This window comes from Acanthochromis polyacanthus, chromosome 1 (genome assembly GCF_021347895.1).
Source record: "Acanthochromis polyacanthus isolate Apoly-LR-REF ecotype Palm Island chromosome 1, KAUST_Apoly_ChrSc, whole genome shotgun sequence".
Classification (NCBI taxonomy): domain Eukaryota; kingdom Metazoa; phylum Chordata; class Actinopteri; family Pomacentridae; genus Acanthochromis; species Acanthochromis polyacanthus.
The window spans coordinates 36,464,171-36,474,894 of NC_067113.1; the positions used below are offsets into that span (position 1 = coordinate 36,464,171).

Here is a 10,724-nt window from a genome sequence, read left to right on the forward strand (position 1 = left end):
TTCTGGAATGAAGGTTCTAGACTGAAGTTTCTAGAATGAAGGTTCTAGAATGAAGGTTCTGGAATGAAGGTTCTAGACTGAAGTTTCTAGAATGAAGGTTCTAGAATGAAGGTTCTGGAATGAAGGTTCTGGAATGAAGGTTCTAGACTGAAGTTTCTAGAATGAAGGTTCTAGACTGAAGGTTCTGGACGAAGGTTCTAGAATGAAGGTTCTAGACTGAAGTTTCTAGAATGAAGGTTCTGGAATGAAGGTTCTGGAATGAAGGTTCTGGACGAAGGTTCTAGAATGAAGGTTCTAGACTGAAGGTTCCGGAATGAAGGTTCTAGAATGAAGGTTCTAGAATGAAGGTTCTGGAATGAAGGTTCTAGAATGAAGGTTAGACTGGTCTCCCCAAAGTCAGAAAGACGACAAGTTTAGAAGAACTGAACCAATATTGTCCAGAGGAGTCAAAGATAAACCAGAAGATTGAAATCAGAAGAACCAAACTGCGGAGGAAACGTACAAATTTAGCCACATAATATTTCTATGTGAATGTAATGGTTCTGTTTGAGTCTAATTTGTTCTATTTAAACCGGATCAGAGGAGTCAGCAGCTGTAGTCGACTGGAATCACTGAGAAGCTATGAGGCCATGAGACAATGGAAATTAGATGGTTGTTGTGACAAAGATTATTGTGTTTCAGTGATTCCATAATAGGAAATTCATAGTTATAGGAGTAGACAGGCAGACAGACGGTTTGGATCCAAACAGGGAAAATATGTAAAATAAACATAAATTCTTAAAAAAAGACATTTGAAACCATAAAGTGAGTGAACCAAACTGGTTTCCTGATGAATAAAACATACATTTTCACCATAAACACTAATTTGCCTACAGACTACCCAGAATGCACCACTCTGACCAGAAGACGCCTCCATTAAACCTCATGTGAACGTCTGAGTTTCTGATGTAAGACGACGGTTTGACAGTATTGACATGAGGCTCCTCCATAGGAACACGTCCACATATATGTTCTGCGGCGTGTTCTCCGTGTTCCCATTCATCCATGTATAGATCCAGCTTTCACTCCATTTCCTCCACGGCAGCATTAGCATGAGAGAGACGCCGAGCGGATAAAACCGGAGACAAAAGTCCAGCTGTGAGATGAACGTGGATGAAGAATGGAACGGATCTCGTCTTCAGGCTTATTACCATGTAAATCACACACACACACACACACACACATCCAAACACAAACACACCAACACACACTCCTTTCAGCCCTCTGATTGGGCGTCAATCAATGAAGTTGGCTCCTGCCTGGTATTTTGATGAAGTTGGTTATTTATTGGGCAATGAAATTAAGTTAATTGCTTATTGGTATTTTAATTAAGTTTCTTTCTCGCTGGGTGTTTGAGTGATTTCTGGAGTATTTATTGGTATTTTAATGAAGTATTATTTGGCTGCAGACTCAGTGGGGGAGCAGCTGAACAGGCATACACACAGCAGGTGGCCCGAAAACACACACACACACACACACACACACACACACACACACACACACACACACACACACACACAACACACAAATACACAACGCAAAAAATACAGCAAACACATAGATCTCAGTCTTCTCTGTACTCTGATACTGTCGACGAATCCTTTAAAAAGACTCTGATCTACCTGCACTGTAAAACACCACCAGTGTGTTTATTTCTTTGTTTATTTATACTGTTTATTAATATTGCATTTAACAGATTTCAAGTCAAACCTGTTCAACAATTTACTGGTGTTTTTACAGATGACACTGTTTTGTTAAACTACAGATAATGTCTCGTACAATCATAGAAGAAAGGTGTTAATGTGCTTGTTGACGAGTTTTTAGTGTTTTACAGAGCATGATACTGCCACCACCATGCTGGATGGTCGGTTTGGTGTTGTTGGGATTAAATAAAGATCCACTCAAAACAGTCTGAAACCAGTCCTAAGGTCTAAAAGATCTAAAACCAGGACCAAAATCAAACCTAGACCAGTCCAAAAATGCTCAGAACCAGTTAGAATAGTCTGAAACCAGTCCTTCAAAGGTCAAAAATCAGTACAGAACCATGACAAAGCTAAATCTAAACTTTTATTTAAAAAAGTCCAAGATCCACTCCAGACAGTCTGAAACCAGTCCTACAAAGGTCTAAAACCAGGACCAAAATCAAACCTAAACCAGTCCAAAAATGTTCAGAACCAGTTAGAATAGTCTGAAACCAGTCCTTTAAAGGTCAAAAACCAGTACAAAATCAGGACCAAAACCAAACCTAAACTACTCCTAAAAAAGTCATTATTGAGTCAATTTTGGTCATTTTTGCATCAACTGAGGCAGCTTCTAAGTTCAGGTCAATGATGTTCCTCTCCAGATCTTTGCTGAGCTCCTCAGACTTTCCCCCATAGAGTTTGGGTCTAATGAGTGGATGTGATGGTTCTGTTTAAACTGATCAGAGTCAGCAGCTGTAGTCGATCAGAATCACTCAGGAGAATCTAAGAGGCCACGAAACTAAGGAAATTCAATTACCACAACTTTATATCAACAAAACTGATCATTCAAGTTGCTGTTTATATATTTATGGCCCAGCAGATGTTGGTCATATTTCCAGAAAACATTTAATAAATCTATGAAAGAACCCAAATACAGGATTGTTTTTCTGACAAAGATTCATGTTTCAGTGATTCCGTCATAAATTCAGTGAAAGGAATCACTGGAGACTAAAGACTGATCATAAACATGGACTTTATTCATTGAGCGGTTGCACGTTGTAAAAGAACAAATTAATACTTATTAAAATACAGATTTTTATATTTGGACATTATTTACACTCTTTGCTTTTGTTTTTTTGTTTTACAGTTGTGTCAATTAACGCCTTTTCTGCGATTTTAGATGTTAACTGTAATTTAACAAACAGGGAAAATAAGAGAAAAAATGAATGTACTAATTAATAAACCGACCAACAGAAAACCAGTTTTGATCAGTAATAAGAAAAAACGCCGATAAAACCAAACACTTCATGAAGCCCTGTGGTCACATCCACCATATGCAGTTTGGGTTTTCACATTTTAATTCACATTTAAGTGGCTGCTGATGGAATAAAGCTGATTTCTGAACTAATTCTGTCGGTTCCTGAGTACTAGTTAGTGTCTTAGAGCCTGGTTAACCCGTTAACTAATTAAAAATCTGACTGTGAGGATCAGCGGGAGGTGAATGAAATGAAGGAAGAGATGGAAATAATCCATCTGCAAATACACACACACACACACACACACACACACACACACACACACACAGGTCTGGTTTATATTCCCCGGAGTCAGACGAACATTGAAAGTGTGAGGAAATAACAAGGGACCGAGTCATTTAATTTGACTTCATGTAGTGTCAGAGTGTGTGTGTGTGTGTGTGTGTGTGTGTGTGTGTGTGTGTGTGTGTGTGTGTGTGTGTGTGTGTGTGTGTGTGTCTCGGGGCTCTGGTGGATCACAAGCTCTCCGACTCGGGCCGATAATCAGTCCCCACACTCTTTCTTCCAGCGGTCGGAGGTTTGGGGTGATGGAGGCTGCAGCCCATCGGAGGTGGCAGAAGATAATGAAGCTCTGTGTTTTCAGCGCCGCCCCACAGGTGGAGCCCACACTCTGAGAGCAGCCGGTTACCTGCAGGGTCCTGGGGGAGCTCAGGTGAGGAAGAAGCCGGCCAGGTGAGTAGAACCGAAGCAGGAACAGAATTCAGTCTTATAAACCTGAATGTTCCAGATAGTTTACATCCTCTGCCCTGAACCCAGCGGAACACCTCTGGACTGTTCCTGGTTCCATGAGAAAATACCTAGAAATGGAGGACATTTATGTTCTAAAATACCTGGAAACCTGTCCAGATTCCTCCAAATTTAAAAAAATGTCTTGAAATTGCCCATAATAACTTCAAAATTGTAATTTACAAAGATTGTCCAAAAATGTGTAGGAACCTGTCCTAGATTACTCAGATCTGTCCACAGTTTCTCATCTGAAGTTAGTCAAATTAAGCCCACAAGAAGATAAAGATTGCCCCAAATACCTGGAAACATGTTCAAAATGACTCCGAATTTTAAAAAATGTCTTGAAATGTGTCAAACATGTCTTGAAATGGCCCACAATAGCTTAAAGTTGTCCAAAATATCTTGAAACTTGTCCAGTGTCAGACAAATACTGTTCAAAAATACACTAAAATGTTCAGAATGCTGCTATAGTGTCTCCATAATGTTCCTGTCAGTGGTTATCTATGGATGGATCCATGTTCTACTAAAATACAGTCTTTGGTCCACATTTCTCCACCTGTTGATGCTCTAACATCAAGAATCTGATGGTTAAAGTTTGACCAAACAGGGTTGCAGGTTTTTAGACATTTCAACTTGAAATCTGTCCAAAACGACACAACTTGTCCACAATCAGCTATAGATTGCCTAAAATGACTTGAAACCTGTCCACAGTTACAACAAAATGGTCTAAGAGGACCAAATCTGTAAAACTATTATCAAAATCTGCTCAGAAATCATTTAAATCGTCCAGAATGACAGTCATGGTTAGTTATTGACCCTTTGAGAAGAGACAGAATCGTTCCCAACAGATCTGAATGAATGAATGGATGAATGGATGAATGGATCCAGTTTAATTATTGGACCTTAAAAATGAAGACGTGATAAATGTTCAAAGGTTCTATAGGTTCCAGGTGGTTGAGGAGTTCAGACATCCAGAGTCTGATCTCAGCTTTTTATCTCATTTTAGCGTGTCTTTGCCCATTTCATCTCATTTATATCTTATTTTATCTCATCTCATTCTTATCTTTTGTTATCTCATTTATCTTATCTATTTTTGATCTCAGTTCATTTTTATCGTATCTTATTTTATCTCATCCTATCTTATTTCATTTTTATCTCATCTCATTTTTATTGCGTCTTATTTGATCTTCTTTCATTCTATCTTACCTTTCTATTTTATCTTATTTCATTTTATCTTCTCTCATCTAATCCTATCTTTTCTCATCTCATCTCGTTTTATCTTGTCTTGTCTCATTATATAGTATCTCATCTCATCTCATTTTTTCTGTTATTTCTTCTTATCTCGTTTTTGTCTGATCTTATTTTCATCTCACGTTATCTCATCCTGGCTAATTTCCGCTCCAAACGTTCCAGATGATTTCATTTTTTTTACTGTGATTGATTGGATATTTCAGAAGCTTTGTTGACATATTCCACCTCAGAACCGGACTCTTTGTCTCATATCCTTACTTAGCTGCTCAGATAGCGGTTCTACCAGCCTTCAGCAGCAGTGAACGGGTCAGAATAATGATTTCTGGCGGTTCCTCTGTTTGGTCCTGAACCCGGTTCTTCAGAGTGTAGCGTCTCAGCGGGGCTCTGCTGTGTGACACACAGACTGACAGATCCACGGAGGTGACAATGTAGAATAATGCAATCTGTATGGACAGAGTCATCACAGCGGCTCCATAGGAAGGCGGCAGGAATGTAGATAAGGAGGTTATGTGTGAGGACCAATTTATTCTCCTTGGCAGGGTGGGAAGCGTTCACATGTCTGGATGACAGCAGAAGTCTCAATAATGAAATCTGCTCAAAGTGTATTTGTGTCCAGAGAGGTGACACGTAGGATGAAGAGCAGCTGCCGGGTAACGATGAGCGTCTTTACATCTTTATTTATCCTCCGACTGCACGTGGAAACGCAGCAGCAGACGGACTGTAAGGAGGTGTTGTTGATTGAAACAAGCAGAGAGTCGAGGTTAACAAACCTGATCTGAACTGGTTCTCTGCTGTGACACAACAGCAGCTTTATCAGCATGTAGAGCACAGGAAGAGGCAGACATCCTGTAGGTTTATTTATCTGTAACTATTAAAGCTGAAACCAGCTCCTGTAGCCACAAAGAGAAGCGCCATGTTTAGCTCCTTTAAGACTGTTCTCTACCAGATCTGAGCTTAAATCACACTCATTCATCAAAATCACTCTATTCTATGTTTCATTTCAAAATTCTCTATCAGAGTCTGTAAAAACTGAAATTCTTCCCTCCTGGCTCCTCCTCTCTGTGACACATCAACTTTATCAGCACGTAGAGCAAAGAAAGATGAAGAAGATTCTGTAGGTTTATAAGAATTAAAGCTGTAACTACCTCCTCTACCTCCGGATTTTAACCGTCTGACCAACAGCTGGAAGCTTTGAGAGCCTTGCTGGCATCAGGCAGAACCTGTAAACACAAAGACAATCATCATTTTTGACAGTAATCTTAACGTACACTTTCATCAGGAAAACTAAGCTCCAGTTCAGATTTCAAGTCCTTAAAACTTCAAAACACGTCTTTGTGCTCCTAATTATTCATGAATTAAAGAGCTTTCATTGCAGAGGAAACCTTAATTCCTGTAAGTCCGTAGTTTGTGGTTCTCTGTAGATGAAACTGATGAACCAACAGATGATGCTGTGAACGGTTGGTTCCATCGCTCAGCTCCATCTCCACATCCTGCTCCTTCCAGGTCTTCCTTCGGTCTTCTCGTCTCTGATTCCTGCGTTTCACTGTTTTGGAGGATTTTGAATAAAGTGTGTAAATTTTGGGAGCTGTTAAAAACAGCATTCATGTTTTTGTTGCTGCTTTCCACAGTAGAGACCTGTAGCTCTGTGTTCCTCGTCTCCTCCTCCATGCCTTCCATCCTGTTCCTTCTCATCCTTTTCCCTCCGTGCTGGTTGAAGATAAATCCATTAGTTTTCTGAACTTTGTGTTTGTGCAGGTTTGCAGCTGACAGACGGTACAGATGTTATTAACACCTGGACAGACACACACCTGCTCTGACGGGACTTTTACCGCGTTTTTGTGAAGCTTTGACGGATGCTGTTTGTTTGTGTTGGTCTGTGTGTGCTGTTTGTTTTGTGTCTTTCTGCTTCTGTTGTGTGTTTGTGGAGTGACATTTTTCCACTGCAGGTGTGACATGCGTTCCCCCGGCGCTGCAGCGATGCTACCTGCCTCCCACACACACCTTCCGTCCACCTCAGTCGCAGCTCCGCCGCTCGACAAGCTAATTTAGCCAATTACACGCAGGTGTGATGCTAATTTCCCCGAGCTGGCAGCGGCTCCTGGAGGAGGTAAAAATAACATAATTACACCCATCTGTCCCCGAGCAGGGAGGCTGTCCCACTGGGTGTCGGCTCCACAAAACACACACCGGAGAGGAAAAACACACTGTTGGCTGGATAATGGAGCGGAGACAATGGACGGAGTGTGTGTGCAGGAATCCAGCCTCAGTCGCTTTTTCTCCTCTTTGTTTGAAGCTTTCAATGGATTTTTAGCGATACACAGCAATTTCCCCCCAAGAAAAGAAAAACAGAGTTTTGGTGCGGCGGGATAATTATGTGAAGCTGTTTTCAGAGGCTGAAGGAAGGAGGAGAGAATGCAGACTGAAACACAAAACACAGCGAGGTCACAGCAGACGACAGAAAAAACGGAGAGACGCTTTAATCCTGCAGCAACAAGCAGCGAACAAGTTTCTCTGCAGACGTTAAACAGCACATTTAAGCTCCACACTTCTGGCTCTCTAGAAACTCATTCATTCCTGATTTGTTGGACATTTTCATCACGTACAGGTCGTCCATCAAGGCAGCTAGAACATCCAGGAGGTGCAGAAAAGTCAAATTCAGTCCCAATAAAGACTGCAAGACCAAAATCTCCACCTAGTTCATGGTTCCACAGCTGCACCAGCACTTTACCAATCAGTCCATCAGTAGGATCATCATGACCAATAAAACCAACTGACTGCATCAATCACTGATCTTTTAGAGAGTGGTAGTATTTAAGGGTCGTCCAGAACATCCAGGAAGTACAGGGATGGATCTCCTACCAGTTCTTTGCCTCTAAAGCACCGACTCTCTACAGGAAAGCTGCTTCCAGATTAGGCACAATCACTTTGCTGTTCTAGAGCCAAGAACTCTTCAAAATATGTATATAGGTTGTGACCAAGAAGACCTGCTGAAGACGATGGAAAACTCAGATTGAGTCCAACTGAAAGCTGGAAGATGGTTCAGCCACAGACTTATCTTCTCAACAGACCCTAACATCAGACCGGTTCCTCTGGTGCAGATCTCAGCAGATCTTTTCCTGGATGAAGAACAAACTAAGCATGCTGACGAGCATAAAGGTGCCTCCAGTAACGGTAGGTAGATGTTCTGATCAGCTGATCTGTAGAAGAGCCTGAAACATCCAAACGTCTTCTTCAGGGCAGATTGACGGCAGCTACTCCTGTCAGAAGGTTTGGATGGATGATCGTAACCAACTGGAGACAACAAAAGAACTCAAAGAAACGTTTGGATCCTGCAGCAAGAAGCAGAGATGAAGCTCCTCTGCAGGAACATCATCATCTCACATCAAATCTGGAACCATTAGAGTCTCCACAGTTTGACTGATCGCTGATTAATCACTGACAGTTTGTCCTTCTTCATCATCCATCAGTGAGGAAACATCTCTTAGTGTTGAACATCCAGAAGAACAGAAGGTCAGAATCAGTCCAACTGAAGTATGCAGACCAGAATGTAAACCAGATCTTCACACTTAGACAACCAAAGAACCATCTGATGGGACAAAAACTGGTTCCAGTGCAGCGGCGACACATTTAGTTGATGTCGATGGAAACATCCAGGATGGAAACATCAGCTGAACATCTGTAACTCAGAGACGTCTTCTGTTAGTAGGACTTAGTTACAATGATGGAAAATATGTTTAAAATGACTCAAACTCTGATTAAAATGTCAAAATAGTGAGCAAAATGACTCAAAATATTCTCCAAAATTAGTCCAGAATCACTCAATGTTTGTTTAAAATCATAAAAATGTTTTTAATGAAGTGAAATTTAAAGTCACAGACATTTGTCCAGAAATGACTCAAAATTTGCCTTTATGACAAAAAATTGTCCTTAATTAATGAACCTTGTGTAAAATGACTCAAAACCAATTTAAAATGACAAGATTTGTCTAAAATCTGCTTAAAATGACCAAAATAAATTGTCTTAAATGGCTGAAACTTCTCTGGAATAAGAAGAATTCATCCAAAAATTGCCAAAACTAGTTTGAAATGACTCAAATTTTGATTAAAATGTCAAAATATTGAGCAAAATGATTCAAATCATTCCCCAACATATGTCCAAAATCATTAAAATGTGTTTTAATGAAGTGAAAGTTGTTTAAATGACAGAAATTCATCAAAAAATGAATCAAAATTTGCTCGGAATGACAAAATATCGTCCAAAGTGACTTGTAATTACTCAGTGTTTACTTTTATGACAAAAAATTACCTTAAATGACTGAAACTTGATTAAAAGGACTCAAAACCAGACTAGAATGACAAAACAAACAAAATTAAATGAAACGTGTCTGAAATTACAAAAATCCATCTCAAATGATCAAAAATTACTCAAAACCAACAACAAAACAAAATGAGATACATGGATCTATTAAATTAAAAACAGGGTTTGTAGACGAGGCTGAGCAGCTTCATCAGGGTTGGTTTTAACTCTCAGCAGGTCAGACTGACAGGTCAGCAGATTTCAGCTGAACTGCAGGAAGAGTTTTCACTGGAGGATGGAAAATAATTCAGAAAATATCTGCTCTGGTCCTGTTTTCAGAACTGTCAGGTCTGTTATGATTTGATTTGATCTGTTTCAGTTTAAAATACTTTTAGAATCTGAAAGAACACTCAGAATTAATAATTCATCAAGGTGAAGGAGTTTGTAGTCAGAGATCAATCAGTCAATCAATCAATCAATCAATCAATCAATCAATCAATCAATCAATCAATCAATCAATCAATCAATCAATCAGACTTTAGTTGAACTGCAGTTTCCACCAAATAAAAGTTAACACAGCATGATTTCCACAGCAGAAGAAATAAAAGCTATAAAGTTATTTATATTTCCACTAAATCTTTGGGTTTTAAACGTGCAGCTTCTGACTGAATCTCTTTAATGTCTGGTCTGTTGGCGCCACCTGATGGTGACTTTGTGTAACAGCAGCTGCAGAGTTTACGAACCAGATCCAGTTCATGTAGTAATATGAAAGATTTTATGTATTTAGATTTCAATATTTTCCTTTAATTATGTATAAAAACATTTTGTTTGAAGCAGGATTGTTAATTCTGAAGCTGAAAAGCAAAAGTTTGTGTAAAAACTTATAAAATAATTTTAAAAAATGCTTTCGATTGTAGAGGAAAAGATCATTTTTGCAGCTCAGTGTAGTTTTTTCATGTTGTGGTTTTATTAAGAAAAGATGAAAATAATGAATAATGAATGTCAGATATTCTGAGACTGTTTGATTTCAAAAATAAAAGTCTTCATCGCTGTGCTGAATGTAACTGGAACAGATTTAGATCAGCATAAACATGGACTGGAACAAACTCTCTCTTGACCCTGTAAAACCCAAATATAAAAAAAGCAAAAATAATCATATATTATTTTAATAATAGTGATTTTTATATATATATATATATATATATATATATATATATATATATATATATATATATTGTTTTTGGTATTTTTCTATATTTTTCTATATTTGTATACAAACATGAATAATAGTATTTATCGTGTGTATATATATATATATATATATATATATATATATATATATATATAAGAAAATAATATCACGCCTAAATAAAAATATAACTATAATAATAATGAAAAAAATGTAAAAAAAATA

General features: G+C 38.7%; 1 long non-coding RNA gene across 1 annotated transcript in view; it reads left to right on the forward strand.

The window, feature by feature from the left end:
- LOC127533898 (uncharacterized) overlaps positions 1–10,479 on the forward strand; it is a 29,048-nt gene extending 18,569 nt beyond the window's left edge. The window contains exons 2-3 of the long non-coding RNA XR_007941782.1: positions 1,085–1,193; positions 3,546–10,479. This is a non-coding gene — a long non-coding RNA (uncharacterized LOC127533898). The remainder of the gene's footprint in view (positions 1–1,084; positions 1,194–3,545) is intronic.
- The last annotated feature ends 245 nt before the right edge of the window (positions 10,480–10,724 follow it).